Raw genomic sequence first — 10,750 nt, 5'->3', positions numbered from 1 at the left:
AACGTCATGGAGCATATGAGATGTTCCAAGAGTTCAAGTTTATATTTGAGAAGAATGCCTGGATCGAGAGGTATGAGACCTCCGATAAGTTTTATGCTTGCAAGATGGAGGAGAATAGGTCTGTCAGTGTGCACATACTCAGAATGTCTGGGTACTACAACCGTCTGGTTGAATTGGGAATTGAGCTTCCTCCAGAGGCTGTCACTGACAGAGTTCTTCAATCACTACCACCAAGCTACAAGAGCTTTGTGTTGAACTGTAACATGCAAGGGATGAACAAGTCAGTCTCCGAGCTATTCGCAATGCTAAAAGTCGCTGAGTCAGACATCCAGAAGGAGCATCAAGTGTTGATGGTGAATAAAACCACTAGTTTCAAGAAGAGCAAGGAAAAGAAGGGAAAATTCAAGAAGGGTGGCAAAACAGTTGCTCCTCCCGTGAAGAAACCCAAGGCTGGACTCAAGTTAGAAACTGAGTGATTCTATTGCAAGGGAATTGGCCACTGGAAGTGGAAATGCCCAAGTATCTGGCCGACAAGAAGGGGGCCAACATCAACAAAGGTATATATGATATAGATGTTATTGATGTGTACCTTACCAATTCTCGTTGTAGTGCCTGGGTATTTGATACCGGTTCAGTTGCTCACATTTGCAACTCAAAGCAGGAACTACGGAATAGATGGAGGCTAGCAAAGGACGAAGTGACGATATGTGTGGGAAATGGTTCCAAGGTTGATGTGATCACCGTCGGGACGCTCACTCTTCAATTACCATCGGGATTAGTGATGAACCTGAATAATTGTTATTTAGTGCCTGCGTTGAGCTTGAACATTATATCTGGATCTTGTTTAATGCGAGATGGTTACTCATTTAAATCATAGAATAATGGTTGTTCTATTTACATGGGTAATATCTTTTATGGTCATGCACCCATTGTAAGGGGTTTTTGAATCTCGATAGTGATGATACACATGCTCATAACATTGATGCCAAAAGATGCAGAGTTAATAATGATAATACCACTTTCTTGTGGCACTGCCGCGTAGGTCATATTGGTGTAAAGAGCATGAAGAAACTCCATGCTGATGGACTTTTGGAGTCACTTGATTTTGAATCACTTGACACATGCGAACCATGCCTCATGGGCAAGATGACTAAGACCCCGTTTTCTGGAACAATGGAACGGGCAAGTGACTTGTTGGAAATCATACATACTGATGTGTGTGGTCCGATGAGCATTGACGCACGCGGTGGATATCGTTACTTTCTCACCTTCACCGATGACTTGAGTAGATACGAGTATATTTTACTTGATGAAGCATAAGTCTGAAACGTTTGAAAAGTTCAAACAATTTCAGAGTGAAGTTGAGAATCATCGTAACAAGAAGATTAAATTCCTATGATCCGATCGAGGGGGAGAATATCTGATTTGTGAGTTTGGCAATCACTTAAGACAATGTGGAATTGTTTCACAGTTGGCACCACCTGGAACACCACAGCGTAATGGTGTGTCTGGATGTCATAATCGTACCTTATTGGATATGGTGCGTTCTATGATGTCTCTTGCCGATCTGCCACTATCATTTGTGGGTTATGCGTTAGAGACAACTACTTTCACTTTAAATAGGGCACCATCTAAGTCTGTGGAGATGATGATGTATGAACTGTGGTTTGGCAAGAAACCTAAGTTGTCGTTTCTTATGGTTTGGGGCTGTGATGCTTATGTCAAAAGGCTTCAACCGGAAAAACTCGAACCCAAAGCATACAAATGCGTCTTCATAGGGTACCCAAAAGAGATAGTTGGATATACCTTCTATCTCAGATCCGAAGGCAAAGTGTTTGTCGCTAAGAATGGGTCCTTTCTCGAGAAAGAGTTTCTCTGGAAAGAATTGAGTGGGAGGAAGATAGAACTTGATGAGGTTGTTGAACCTCTACTTCAACAAGTGAGTAGTGCAGCGCAGAAAGATGTTTCTGTGACACCTATGTCAGTTGAAGAGGAAACTAATGATAGTGATCATGAAGTTTCAGATCAAGTTACTATCGAACCTCGTAGGCCGACAGGGGTACACACAGCTCCTGAGTGGTACGACAACCCTATTTTAGAGGTCATGTTGTTGAACAACGATGAACCTACGAGCTATGGAGAAGCGATGGTGGGCCCGGATTCCGACAAATTATTAGAGGCCATGAAATCCGAGATGGGATCCATGTATGAAAACAAAGTATGGACTTTGGAAGTATTAACTGAAGGGCGAAAGGCCATTCAGAATAAATTGATCTTCAAGAAGAAGACGAACGCGGACGGTAATGTCAGTGTCTATAAAGCTCGACTTGTGGAAAAGGGATTTTCACAAGTTCAAGGAGTTGAGTACGATGAGACTTTCTCACCCGTAGCGATGCTTAAGTCTGTCAGAATCATGTTAGCAATAGCTGCATTTTTCGATTATGAAATCTGGTAGATGGATGTCAAAACAGCGTTCCTTAATGGTTTCCTTAAGGAAGAGTTGTATATGATGCAACAGGAAGGATTTGTCGATCCAGAGAATGCTGATAAAGTGTGCAAGCTCCAACGATCCATTTATGGACTGGTGCAAGCATCTTGGAGTTGGAATATTCGTTTTGATGAGGTGATCAAAGCGCTTGGGTTTATACAAGTTTATGGAGAAGCTTGTATTTACAAGAAAGTGAGTGGGAGCTCTATTGCATTTCTGGTGTTATATGTGGATGACATTTTGCTGATTGGAAACAATATAGAACTTTTGGAAAATGTGAAGGAATATTTGAATAAGAGTTTTTCAATGAAGGACCCAGGAGAAGCTGCTTTCATATTAGGCATCAACGTCTATAGAGATAGATTAAGACGCTTGATAGGACTTTCACAAAGCACATACCTTGATAAGATTTCGAAGAAGTTCAAAATGGATCAGTCCAAGAAGGGGTTCTTGCATATTTTGCAAGGTGTGAAGTTGAGTCAAACTCAATGCTCGGCGACTACAGAGGATAGAGAAAATATTAGTGTCATCCCCTATGCCTCTGCCATAGGCTCTATCATGTATGCGATGATGTGCACAAGACCGGATGTTAGCCTTGCCATAAGTATGGCTGGAAGGTTTCAAAGTAATCCAGGAGTGGATCACTGGACAACGGTGAAGAGTATCCTTAAGTACCTGTAAAGGACTAAGGAAATGTTTCTCGTTTATGGAGGTGATCAAGAGCTCGTCGTAAAGGGTTACGTCGATGCAAGCTTTGACACTAATCCGGGTGACTCTAAGTTTCAAACCAGATACGTATACATTCTGAATGGGGGAGCAGTAAGATGGTGCAGTTCCAAGCAAAGCGTGGTAGCTAGTTCTACATGTGAAGTGGAGTACATAGCTGCCTCAAAGGTAGCAAAGGAAGGTGTTTGGATGAAGTAGTTCATGACAGATCTTGGAGTTGTGCCCAGTGCACTGGACACGATGACTCTGTTCTGTGACAACACTGGTGTCATTGTTCTAGCCAAGGAACCAAGGTTTCACAAGGGGACTAGACACATAAAGCGATGCTTCAATTCCATCCACGATTACATCAAGGGGGAAGACATAAACATTTGCAAAGTGCATACAGACCTGAATGTTGCAGATCCATTGACTAAACCTCTTCCACGGGCAAAGCACTGTCAACACCAGAACTCTATGGGTGTTAGATTCATTACCATGTAATGCTAGATTATTGACTCTAGTGCAAGTCGGAGACTGTTTGAAATATGCCCTAAAGGCAATAATAAAGTGGTTATTATTATATTTCCTTGTTCATGATAATCATTTATTATCCATGTTGTAATTGTATTGAACGGAAACTCAAATACATGTGTGGATACATAGACAACAACATATCCCAAGTAAGCCGCTACCAGACTAGTTCATTGATCAAAGATGGCTATGGTTTCCTAGCCATGGACATGAGTTGTCATTTGATAATGGGATCACATCATTAGGAGAATCATGTGATGGACAAGACCCAAACTATGAACATAGCATATGATCGTATCGAGTTTATTGCTATCATTTTTCTGCATGTCAAGTATATGTTCCTGTGACCATGGGATCATGCAACTCACAGACACCAGAGGAGTGCCTTGTGTGTACCAAACATCGCAATGTAACTAGGTGAATATAAAGGTGCTCTATAGGTATCTCCGAGGGTGTCTTTTGAGTTGGCATGGATCAAGACTGGGATTTGTCACTCCGTATGACAGAGAGGTATCTCAGGGCCCACTCGGTAATACAACATCACCATAAGCTTGCAAGCAATGTGACCAATGAGTTGGTCACGGGATTTTGTATTATGGAACGAGTAAAGAGACTTGCCGGTAACAAGATTGAACTAGGTATGGAGATACCGACGATCGAATCTCGGGTAAGTAACATACCAATAGACAAAGGGAACTGCATACGTGATTAGCTGAATCCTTGACATCGAGGTTCGACCGATAAGATCTTTGTAGAATATGTAGGAACCAATAAGGGCATCCAGGTCCCGCTATTGGTTACTGACCGTAGAGGTGTCTCGGTCATGTCTGCATAGTTCTCGAACCCGCACGGTCTACACACTTAACGTTTGGTGACGGTATAAGTATAGTTGAGTCATTATGGTGGTTACTGAAGGTTGTTCAGAGTCCTGGATGAGATCCCAGACGTTACAGGAACTCTGGAATGGTCTGGAGGTGAAGATCGATATATTGGACGAAGGGTATTGGAGTCCGAAATTGTTCCGGAGGTATCGGGTGATGACCAACGTCATCGAAAGGGGTTTCGGGGGGCCCCGACAAGTGTTGGGGGGCCCATGGGCCAAGGGGAGGGGCCAAACCAGCTCACTAAGGGGCTGAGCACCCCGCTCACCCCATCTCACGTAACCAGGAGGGTTGGGGGCGCCCCCTAGGGCTTCCCACCTACCAGCTTGGGGCAAGTCACCCTAGGGGAGATCCCATCTACCCTGGCCACCGCCCCCTAGGGAAACCCTAGGCGCGCCACCCCTTCCTCCCTTCCCCTATATATAGAGAGGTAGAGAGAGGGCAGCGACACCCCAGAGCACATCTCCACGCCACGGCGCTGCCTCTCCTCTCCCTCACATCCCTCGTCCTCTCCGTAGTGCTTAGCAAAGCTCTGGTGAGATTCCGCCACCACCGCCGCCGCCACGCCGTCGTGCTGTGATACTCCTCCAACGTATCTATAATTTTTTATTGTTCCATGCTATTATATTATCCATCTTGGACGTCTTATATGCATTTATATGTTATTTTATATGATTCTTGGGACTAACCTATTAACCTAGAGCCTAGTGCCAGTTTCTGTTTTCCCCTTGTTTTTGAGTTTTATAGAAAAGGAATACCAAATGGAGTCCAATTGACCTAAAAATTTACCGAGATTGTTTTTGGACCAGAAGAAGCCCACAGAGCATCGGAGATGGACCAGAAGAGTCCCGAGGCCACCACGAGGGTGGAGGGCACGCCCTACCCCCCTAGGCGTGCCCCCCTACCCCGTGGCTGCCTCGTGGACCCCCTAACTTGTTCCCGACGTCAACACCTCTTATATATCCCCAAACTTCCAGAACAAAACCAAGATCGGGAGTTCCGCCGCCGCAAGCCTGTGTAGCCACGAAACACCAACCGGGACCCTGTTCCGCGCCCTGGCAGAGGGGGATCCATCACCGGTGGCCATGTTCATCATCCCGGCGCTCTCCATGACAAGGAGGGAGTAGTTCACCCTCAGGGCTGAGGGTATGTACCATTAGCTATGTGTTTGATCTCTCTCTCTCATGTTCTTGATTTGGCACAATCTTGATGTACTGCGAGCTTTGCTACTATAGTTGGATCTTATGATGTTTCTCCCCCTCTACCTTCTTATAATGGATTGAGTTTTGCTTTGAAGTTATCTTATGCGATTGAGTCTTTAAGGATTTGAGAACACTTGATGTATGTCTTGCATGTGCTTATCTGTGGTGACAATGGGATATTCATGTGATCCACTTGATGTATGTTTTGGTGATCAACTTGCGCGTTTTGTGACCTTGTGAACTTATGCATAGGGGTTGGCACACGTTTTCGTCTTGACTCTCTGGTAGAAACTTTGGGGCACTCTTTGAACTTCTTTGTGTTGGTGTGAATAGATGAATCTGAGATTGTGTGATGCATATTGTATAATCAAACCCGTGGATACTTGTAGTGACATTGGAGTATCTAGGTGACATTAGGGTTTTGGTTGATGTGTGTATTAAGGTGTTATTTTAGTACGAACTCTAGGGTTGTTTGTGACACTTATAGGAATAGCCCAATAGATCAATCAGAAAGAATAACTTTGAGGTGGTTTCGTACCCTACAATAATCTCTTCGTTTGTTCTCCGATATTAGTGACTTAGGTGTGACTCTTTGTTGCACATTGATGGATTGTTATATGATCTAATTATGTTATCATTGTTGAGAGAACTTGCACTAGTGAAAGTATGAACCCTAGGCCTTGTTTCCAAGCATTGCAATACCATTTTCGCTCACTTTTACTACTTGCTACCTTCCTGTTTTCATAATTTCAGATTACAAAAACCTATATCTACCATCCATATTGCACTTGTATCACCATCTCTTCGCCGAACTAGTGCACCTATACAATTTACCATTGTATTGGGTGTATTGGGGACACAAGAGACTCTTTGTTATTTGGTTGCAGGGTTGTTTGAGAGAGACCATCTTCATCCTACGCCTCCAATAGATTGATAAACCTTCGGTCATCCACTTGAGGGAAATTTGCTATTGTCCTACAAAACTCTACACTTGGAGGCCCAACAACGTCTACAAGAAGAAAGGTTGCGTACTAGACCTCATGTTGCCGGAGGACTCGAGCTACTACTTCACCATCACTTAGTGGATCGAGCAAGTGAAGGCGTCATCAAGCCGTACATGTGTTGAATGCGGAGGTGACGTCCGTTCGGCACTTGGATCGGGAGTTTGCGGGATGGATCGTGATTGGATCGCGAAGACGTTCGACTACATCAACCACGTTTCTTAACGCTTCCGCTTAGCGATCTACAAGGGTATGTAGATCCAATCTCTCCTCTCGTAGATGGTCATCTCCTAGATTGGATCTTGGTGAGCGTAGGAATTTTTTTTGTTTTCCATGCAACGTTCCCCAACATTTATATCATTTTTTGGGACTAACCTATTGACATAGTGCCTAGTGCCAGTTGCTGTTTTTTGCTTGTTTTTTACTTTGCCGGATATAAGTACCAAATAGAGTCCAAACGTAGAGAAACTTTTTAGAGACTTTTCTGGACCAGAAGGCACCTGCTGGGCCAAAGAGGTACCAGAGACGGGCTCCGAGGGGAGCACAACCCACCTGGGCACGCCTGGGGGCCTAGGCATGCCCTGGTGGGTTGTGCCCACCTCCGCTGCCTCCCACACCGCCACTTTGTTCTATAAATACCACAAAAATCTAAAACCGGACGAAACACAATTCCAGACGCCGCAAGTTCCAAAACCACCAGATCCAATCTAGACACCATCATGGAGGGGTTCATCATCCTCATTGGTGCCTCTCTGATGATGCGTAAGTAGTTCATTGTAGACTGATACGTCTCCGTCATATCTAATTTTCCAAACACTTTTGCCCTTGTTTTGGACTCTAACTTGCATGATTTGAATGGAACTAACCCGGAATGACTATGTTTTCAGCAAAACTGCCATGGTGTTATTTTTGTGCAGAAATAGAAGTTCTCGGAATGACCTGAAAATCCACAGAGCAACTTTTCAGAATTAATAAAAAATATTGGCGAAAGAATCAGCGTCAGGGGGCCCACACCCTATCCATGAGGGTGGGGGCGCGCCCCCTCCCCTAGGGCGTGCCCCCCTACCTCGTGGGCCCCTTGGACGTCCACCGACCTCAACTCCAACTCCATATATTTGCTTTCGTGGAGAAAAAAGTCAGAGAGAAAGTTTCATCACGTTTTACGATACAGAGCCGCCGCCAAGCCCTAATCTCTCTCGAGAGGGCTGATCTGGAGTCCGTTCGAGGCTCCGGAGAGGGGAATCCGTCGTTGTCGTCATCATCAACCATCCTCCATCACCAATTTCATGATGCTCACCGCCGTGCGTGAGTAATTCCATCGTAGGCTTGCTGGATGGTTATGGGTTGGATGGGATTTACCATGTAATCAAGTTAGTTTTGTTAGGGTTTGATCCCTAGTATCCACTATGTTCTGAGATTGATGTTGCTATGACTTTTCTATGCTTAATGCTTGACACTATGGCCCGAGTGCCATGATTTCAGATCTGAACCTATTATGTTTTCATGAATATACGTGAGTTCTTGATCCTATTATGATCCGACAACCCCGAAGTGACAATAATCGGGATACTTCTCCGTGATGACCGTAGTTTGAGGAGTTCATGTATTCACTATGTGTTACTGCTTTGGTTCGATACTCTATTAAAAGGAGGCCTTAATATCCCTTAGTTTCCATTAGGACCCCGCTGCCACGGGAGGGTAGGACAAAAGATGTCATGCAAGTTCTTTTCCATAAGCACGTATGACTATATTCGAAATACATGCCTACATGAGCTAGTTCTGTGTCACCCTATGTTATAACTATTACATGAGGAATCGCATCCGACATAATTATCCATCACTGATCCAATGCCTACGAGTTTTTCACATATTGTTCTTTGCTTATTTACTTTACCATTGCTACTGTTACAATTATTACAAAACTGCTACTGTTACTTTTGCTACTATTACCGTTACTTCCATACTACTTTGCTACTAAATACTTTGCTGCAGATACTAAGATATCCAGGTGTGGTTGAATTGACAACTCAACTACTAATACTTGAGAATATTCTTTGGCTCCCCTTTTGTCGAATCAATAAATTTGGGTTGAATACTCTACCCTCGAAAACTGTTGCGATCCCCTATACTTGTGGGTTATCAAGACTATTTTTTGGCGCCATTGCCGGGGAGCATAGCTCTATTATTTGAGTCACTTGGGATTTATATCTGCTGGTCACTATGAGAAATTTGAAAGAAGAAAGAACTAAGATTTATCCCTCAACTACGAGGGGATGTAAGGAACTGCCATCTAGCTCTGCACTAGATTCTCCTTCTGTTATGAGTAAGATTGCGACACCTAAACCTGCTTCTGCTATTAATCCTGATATGTCGCATGTTATTGATGATGCCACTTCTACTATGCATGATACTTATGATGAAACTACTTCTGTGCTTGATACTACTGTGCCATTAGGTGAATATCTTGATGAACAAATTGCTAGGGTTAGAGTGAATGAAATTATTGAAAATGAAATTATTGAAGATAGTGATGATAAAGGTTCTCCCCCTAAATATGAATTACATGTTGTTCCTGAGGGTTATGTTATGGATGAAAAAACTATTAGAGATTTTCTTGCTTGCAATGATAGATCTGATCTTAAGAAGTTATTAGCTAAACTGAAACAAATGCTAGGATGAAATATGACCCTGCTTTTGCTACTGCACCTATCTTTGTTACTGATAAGGATTATGAGTTCTCTGTCGATCCTGAGATAATTACTTTGGTTGAGTCTGATCCTTTCTATGGCTATGAATCTGAAACTGTTGTGGCACATCTTACTAAATTGAATGATATAGCCACCCTATTCACAAATGATGAGAAATCTCGCTACTATTATATCCTTAAGATATTCCCATTCTCATTAAAGGGTGATGCTAAAACTTGGTTTAATTCTCCTGATCCTGGTTGTGTTTGTAGTCCCCAGGATATGATTTATTACTTCTCTGCTAAATATTTCCCTGCTCATAAGAAACAAGCTGCCTTGAGGGAAATATATAATTTTGTGCAAATTCAGGAAGAGAGTCTCCCACAAGCTTGGGGTAGGCTTCTCCGGTTACTTAATGCTTTGCCTGATCATCCTCTTAAGAAAAATGAAATAATTGATATCTTTTATAATGGACTAACTAATGCTTCCAAGGACCACTCGGATAGTTGTGCTGGTTGTGTTTTCAGGGAAAGAACAGTCGATCAAGCTGAATTACTATTGAATAATATGTTGACTAATGAAAATAATTGGACTCTTCCTGAGCCAATTCCTGAGCCAACTCCTAAACCAACTCCAAAGAAGAGGGGTGTTTTATTTCTCAGTCCTGAAGATATGCAAGAGGCTAAGAAATATATAAAAGAAAAAGGTACTAAAGCTGGAGATGTTAAGAATTTACCTCCTGTCGAAGAAATACATGGTCTTAATGTACCACCTATTGAAGAAACACATGGTCTTGATAACCCGACACAGGTAGTAAAGGTAAATTCTCTCTATAGATATGATAAAGTTGAAATCCCGTCTACTAAGTTTGCTAGCCAATGCTTGGATGAATTTGATGACTTTATGTCTAGACAAGAAAACTTCAATGCTTATATTGGTAGAGAATTAAAGAGTAATTCTTACATGATTGGACGCTTGAGTGATTATATGGCTAGAGTTAAAGGTGAACTTAAGCTCATTAGCAAATATGCTTCTATGGTTACCACTCAAGAAAAACAAGTACTTAAAGCTCAAAGTGATTTGCTCGATGAATTAAATAATAAACATGATTTTGCTGTTAGAGTGGCTACTAGGACTGGTAAAATGACTCAGGAACCTTTGTATCCTGAAGGCTACCCTAAGAGAATTGAGCAAGATTCTCAGAAAAATAATGTAGATGCACCTAGTCCTTCTAAAAAGAAGAAAAAGAAAA

The sequence above is a fragment of the Triticum dicoccoides genome, chromosome 1B, assembly GCF_002162155.2.
Source record: "Triticum dicoccoides isolate Atlit2015 ecotype Zavitan chromosome 1B, WEW_v2.0, whole genome shotgun sequence".
Classification (NCBI taxonomy): domain Eukaryota; kingdom Viridiplantae; phylum Streptophyta; class Magnoliopsida; order Poales; family Poaceae; genus Triticum; species Triticum dicoccoides.
This window is presented reverse-complemented; position numbering follows the sequence as displayed.